The 6,859-nt window shown below is 34.0% G+C and overlaps 1 long non-coding RNA gene across 1 annotated transcript; it reads left to right on the top strand.

Annotated features, from left to right (window-relative positions):
• Positions 1-5,836: 5,836 nt before the first annotated feature.
• On the top strand, positions 5,837-6,600 carry LOC135135498 (uncharacterized). Its single transcript, XR_010281574.1, has 2 exons — positions 5,837-5,963; positions 6,269-6,600. It is a non-coding gene; the product is annotated as an uncharacterized LOC135135498 (long non-coding RNA).
• Positions 6,601-6,859: the final 259 nt, after the last annotated feature.

Genomic DNA, 6,859 nt, shown 5'->3' with positions numbered 1-6,859 from the left:
ACCAGATTATCGACGATCCGGGGTTGCAATGTACAAAGTTGCTGTCAGCAGCAAGAGGAGACGGAGGAATAAAAACACTATTAAAGTAATGGCCGAACTCAAACTCAGCGAAATTGTAACTGGGTATCGAGTACGCTGCTTTAAACAATTTTGCAGTAGGCGTTGCGTTCAAACATTTGCAACGAAAGAAGAATGTCAAAATATTTTGTTGACATTTTGCTTTTCCGACTAGTATAAAGATTATGGCCTGTCCAGAGGTATCATACGTGCTGCCATCTATTAATAATTCAAAAACGACAAAAGAATTATTAACACTTTTTGAAAGGCACAAAGGCATTCATACCAAAACAAACCACCATTACACGTTTTGAAGTCTCATAATGTCAAGTCAAATTAAAATTGAATAAAAATTATTAAGTGTAATTATTAATAGATGGCAACACGTATGGTACCTCTTGGACAGGCCATAATCTTTATACTAGTCGGCCATGGCTTTTCTAACTAAAATTTTCTTAATTTCTCAAATATTCTGTTGAACAAAATCCTTTATTATTTGTAGAACAATTTATTTTTTAAAAGCATCTTAAGCCTAAAAAATTTCGAGTTATTTTATAATAATAATAGTAGAGTTTATTTTCAAACGTCATATAACTGACACTTATATGACGGTCTTACCGGGGTTTAAGTGTCATTTCTATGACACCGTGTTTGAGCGGCGTATAAGTACTGCTTATACTCCACCGGCGTATAAATAAAGCATTTATACTCCGCCGGAGTATAAATATGTGAAAATCATTGTGGTTATCAACCATAGTAACCATGGTAAGTGAAATCAAGGCAATTCCTTAATGAAGCAAGAAGATGGGAAATAATCATTTCAAAACAAGATTAATCGATTGAAAATAAAATATTGTATTTCATTCGGAGTTTAAGTGACTTTATGTGACTCGTATGGACTTAATTCGCCTCGCTATTGCTCGGCGTTTAATCGTCCATACTCCGTCACATAAAGTATCACTTAAACTCCAAATAAAATAATAGATATTTATCAAAGTGAATATTTTTTTTCTTTCTGGTAAAGGACGTAATGTAGCATTTGTCGCTATTAAGACATAACTTATTGGTTTCACACCACATATTAATTACATTTAAGTCGTGCTGTAGATGCATACAATCGTTGACGCAACAGATTTTATTGAATATTTTCAGATCATCAGCAAATAAAGCTTTAAGACATTTTAAAAGTGGGGGTAGGTCATTAATAAATATAAGGAAAAGTAGTGGCCCCAAATTAGAACCTTGGGGAACTCCTGATGTAACTTTAAAAGATGGAGATGTGCAATTTTTGTACATAATTACTTGTTTACGATTAAAAAGATATGATGAAAAAAGATTACATAATGAATTCGAAAACCCAAAGTTCTGTAAAAGTATATAAAGATCAATTTGGTCAAAGGCTTTTTGTATATCTGTGTAGATTACGTCTACTTGTCCCTGAGAATCTAAAATTTTGGAGACATGTTCTGTAAAAAAAGCAAGATTCGTCGCAGTGGATCTCTTTTTCACGAACCCATGTTGATCAGAAGAGATTTTATTGTTAATCTGCTTAAATAAGTATCCATAGAGAATAGATTCGAATAATTCAGATAAATTGGATAGAATTGATATGGGCCTGTAATTGTTGTTCAGGATGAAAATAGGAATATTATCGAAGCCAAAAAATGTCTTATTTTTTAGGTTTTTAATCCCAAGAAAAATATCTTCAAGATGAAAAATATCAACTTTTACATTTAAATGCCCTTCCTTATTATCAGAAAAAACCGAAGTGCTAGTATTGTTTGGATCTAAATCAACATAAACACTGCAAAAATAATCTTTAAACGCGTTTAATATGGCATCAGTCGTCAAAAGACCTTTGCCATTATAATGCATTAAACCTGAAATTCTCGGTTGTCCATTTTTTTCACGCACAAAATTCTAAAAACCTGATGGATCTTCACATAGAAGTGACTCACACTTTTTCATATGAGTTTTATAGAGTGAGTTGATTTGTTTCTTAACTAAACTTCTGAGATCTTTATATTTGCTACAATAATGTGTTTTACATTTCTTATACATTTTGTGAGCCTTTTGCTTCTTTTTAATGTTAGTGAACCATATAGGATATAACCGATTAGATTTTTGTGCACGTTGAGGAACAGTACGTTCAAATATGGAGTAAACTAAGTAACAATTGTTTACATTGTCATATTGCTTTACTATAGACCAATCTGTATGAAGAAATAAATCGTACATCGTGACAAAATTCGCTTTCGAAAAATTGTAACTGCTGAAACTAAAATCTGGCGAGAAATTAACACTATTGCGAGAGAGAGTAGAAGAGCGAACTGTTATTAACAAAGAAGGATGATGTTTATCTTCAGGTACCAATGCATGATCGTCTTCAGATACATCACATTTAATGTTACTTAGAACTAGATCTAAGGTACGACTATTATAATTGACTACATTATTAAATTGAGAAAAATTAACGTACTGCTGAAAATTGTACAAAGTCCTACATTTTGTCTCATCTTGATTAGTGTTATATAATACAACATTAAAATCACCTATTATTATAACATCGTGAGAACTAGAGTTGATATAACTACAAGTCTCAAGACTCTCTAAAAATTCTTCAAAACCTTGCAGACTAATCTTTAGTGGAATATATATACAGCAACGATATGCAGTGTCTTTTTAGTATTGCACTTAACCTTACAGGCCACAATGTTAATTATAGGTGAAATATTTTGCCGTAAAGATGTCAAATCTATTCGACTTACTGTAGCAGAGTTTTTAACGGCAATTAGAACATCTCCACCTCGTTGATATTCAGATGTATAATCACGATCACATCGGTAAACCTCATACATTCTAGGAATTTTTTATGTATTTCGTTAACCATGTTTCACTAAGTACGATATACGGATGATCGTCACACAAAACTAAGTTATAGAAGCTCATCAGTTTGGACCTGAGTCCGCGAACATTTTGGTAGTACACTTGTGCAAAGTCTTTAACGCAGCGAGATGTAATTACGCACTTGTTTATTTTCGCCTATGTTTTCATTTGTTGTATGGGTTGTTTCACCAAGGGAAAAATTGATGGTTTTTCTTTCATGGATCGTTTTTGAAAATATCTTGCAATATACGTTCCCTGGGGCCATCTATCAGCATCCATAACTTTATCTTTATTAAGATGGTCGCCTGTTATTTTGTAAGACGAATAGCGTTCAGGGTACTTGGATAGAACGGATTCGCATGTTACTTCCGGGAAATCCGCTTTTAGAAAATTAACTACTTGATCTGAGGTAGTATCGGGACTAAGCCGGGATATATAGAAGAATGCTTTTTTAGTAGCTACTTGTAAAGTCATCGAATTATTGGATTGGTTAGTACCAATTATATAATTTGTTTTCTAGAGGCTTTTTAGCTTTCTGTTTAGGTTTTTGCTTTTTCTTGTTCTCGACTTGTTCATATTGGTGGTTACTTTATCATTTTTCGGAGGAGAATGAATGTCTGCAATAATTTCCCGGTCTATTCCTGATTCATCATCATCTTCGGATGAAGAATCTTCTATATGATCCAATACTTCTTTTATTTCTGTTTCGGCGAATGATTTCGGTAAAGGTCTATTGTCACTTCCTCGGTGCATATTTACATATGTAGAAGGATGATCGGTCCGTAAAAACATTGAAAACATTATCTCTCGTTATCGATTTATTGAAGTTATCCACCGTTTTTGAAAGTACAAATTCTAGCTTAAGAGCACTTACTTCATTTTGAAGGCTCAAAATGAATGCATTTTGTGTCGTAATCAAGGATTTGCAGTTTGTTAATTCTTCAATTAAAGTAGAGAAACTATCTTGACAGTCGCACTGGATTGTAAATTAACTGAAAAAATCAGCCAAACACTGGTTAACAACACTATGTAGATCAGTAGTATCCTTTTTAACTTTTGGACCCATTATGAATATAAAAGTCAAATATGTTTTGGAAAATATTCAAATTCAATTATGTAAACTACACAAATTATTCTTAGTGAATTCACGCTCACACACTCTTGTCTAGCATGACTGTATTAATGTAGTTGTCGCACCGCGACGTGGTAAATCAACGAATGACTGTAAAATCGTAATTACCGGGTAGGTACATAAGACGCTCATGAATGAGCTCTTTACAGATCGGGAGGCCAAAATAGTATATTATTAGCCAAGGTTGCAGAGCCAAGCATTCTAGACCGAGCGCAAATTAGAACCCGAGACGCGCAGCGTCGAGGGCTCTGAAGCGCGAGGTCTAGAAGTGGCTTTGCAACCGTGGTTAATATACTATTTTTTTCACTTGTAGAAACCATAAGACAATAAACTGAAAAAATAAACGTTCAATTTTTTGACGCAACATGATTTTGTTTTCATTTCCAATCAAACTTAATCTAAATCTTCAACACAAAGAAAACCGTTTATACTTGTCGCTGAGTTAATCATTTTATCTTCTACCGTTTACCAACTACTCAAGTAATGTTTGTAGCACACATTTGTTCATTTTTTAAGAAATAATCACATCAAACATTACGTACATAACCTCAATTTTTCTTTTTGAACCGGTGGTCGCAAAAGTTGAATTTGCTACCACTAAATGAGTCGACATTTGCATGCGTCATGGCTGCTAGTGAAAAAAGAAATTATATTAAAAACACCTCGCCCACTTCAACAATAAAACAGTTGCTTCATTATCCACATCGAGTTGAGCATTTTGCTAAATCAAAAAGTATCTCAATGGAGCTACGTCTTTTTCTAAATTAGATTAAAAAGAAATCACCAAACACCGACAGCATCGGAACTTGTCTGGTTGATGCATTTTGTTTTTACAATCGATAATATAAAATATAATCTCAATTTCTGAAAAATTCGAGTTTACACACTTTGAACATTACGCTGACGATATTTTTTGCGTGTCAAGCTAATGTCCGTTCGCAAAACTCCTGCACTGTCAGTGTCAGATTTGGAAAAAATTACCTGAGTGTACTGAGTCACAGAATATCATACAGTAAGGACAGCTTTTGAAAGCCCCATAAGAAATACACGTAACGGACCAGAACAACAATAATCGACCGTTGGGTAAGGGCATGACCTTGAATTTTGGCTTGAAACTGTAGTGGCAAACCTTGTTACTAAATAAAATTTACCACCATGTCAACATTGTGCGTCAAATTTGACATTTTAGGTGTTTGGCATTTAATATTGTAACTGTGATTTATTATTTTTACTGAATAGAAAATGCGCGTTCGAACAAATAAATAGAATAAATAATCTTGTGGAAACTGTACACAAGGCACAGGGGTGCGGTATGCTGGTCTGGACACAGTTACGAGGACTGCTTCTATATATCGGCCACATGAAGGTAAAATTAAGTTGGTAGAAAATAGTGAAGCAAATCGTTTTTCTAGGGCTGCAACATAAAAGGTGGATGCTTCATGTAGCATCTTAAGCTCGCTACTCACGTTCCAACGCCGCAGTACAATTGTTTTGGATATGACGAAATTGAAGTGTTTTTGAACGTCTGTGTATGCGATCAAGCAAATCGGTTGGATGTGGACGGTTGGTGAACAAGTCTGTCTGCAGCAGCAATCCTGTTGTATTGGATGGAAATTTGATCATGTGTGGACATGACTCAACAGTGTATGTTATTCAAACCGTGAGAGCAGCTATAAAAGTACATTTTCGTCATTTCGTCAGACATGTTGTCATCACGATCGCAAATTTTTAACTGCAAGTTCGTAACGTGTGTATGTACTTTTTAACAGAATTGTACAACAGTTGCATCCAATACAATCATACATCATCAAAGGCGTTGAAGTGACAGAGAAGTTTATCATATATGATGACATTACGTGCAATGGCAAAATAACTACATGTTTCACAGGTATATTCCATCAAGCATTTCTTCATTAAGTATCCACAGACATAACTTAAAGAATTTTGTTCCCCCATGTCCAGGTGTCTGTAGTCTGTGATATTTACTTCCACAGATTTATGTGCAAAAGTTGTTCAGCTTAAAACTGTATTAATAATTTGACACTAGTTGCTTTCTTTAGATTCAATTGCTAGTAAAATAGATCCTAAATCATTACAACTATTGGAATTTTCACTGTGCTGTAAAAATTGCATACCAAATAATTTTTTATTGATTATAGAATAATATACTTCTTTATATTTCTTATCTTACAGATTCCAAGGGAAATTTAAAGAAGCCCCTGAAGCAGGTTTTTTCATTGTCCCTGCAATCACGAGGTGGTCTACCACTGTAGTCCATGTTACTATGAAAAGGTTCTCAGAATCACTTCACTAATTTAACTAACAACAAAAATTCAACCAAAAACATCAAAGTACTTTTCCCAAGGAATATGAAAACAACAGCGTTCACTTTCTGACTCTTCAAACGGTTAACACTTGGCGAAAATTGAAGGCGTTGACAAAATAGGTAGTTGATATGTTTATGTTGAAATTAACTTGGTAAAGTGATAGACTTTTATTAATGAATAAAATAAATATAAGCACAATTCTTTTTTATTGTTCAAAATGGTATTTTCTTCGTAGTCTTCATACCACACTCCAAAAATTGGTTTCAGTTCATTCAATGTTTATATCAGTTCCTTTTACATTGTTTTACGGACGAGCTGTATTTGTAATTTAGGCAACCAATATTCCACTTCGTTTCAAAAATCCCGCCTAATCAAAACGGTTGGGTAAGGACACGTTGTTCCAATATTTGACGAGCTGTCTTTACTGTATGGTATACTGTGACTGAGTGGTGAGATG

Source organism: Zophobas morio, unplaced genomic scaffold (assembly GCF_036711695.1).
Source record: "Zophobas morio isolate AGI-343-1 ecotype UQ-CSIRO unplaced genomic scaffold, CSIRO_AGI_Zmor_V1 ptg000024l, whole genome shotgun sequence".
In the NCBI taxonomy this organism is placed as follows: domain Eukaryota; kingdom Metazoa; phylum Arthropoda; class Insecta; order Coleoptera; family Tenebrionidae; genus Zophobas; species Zophobas morio.
This window is presented reverse-complemented; position numbering and strand designations above follow the sequence as displayed.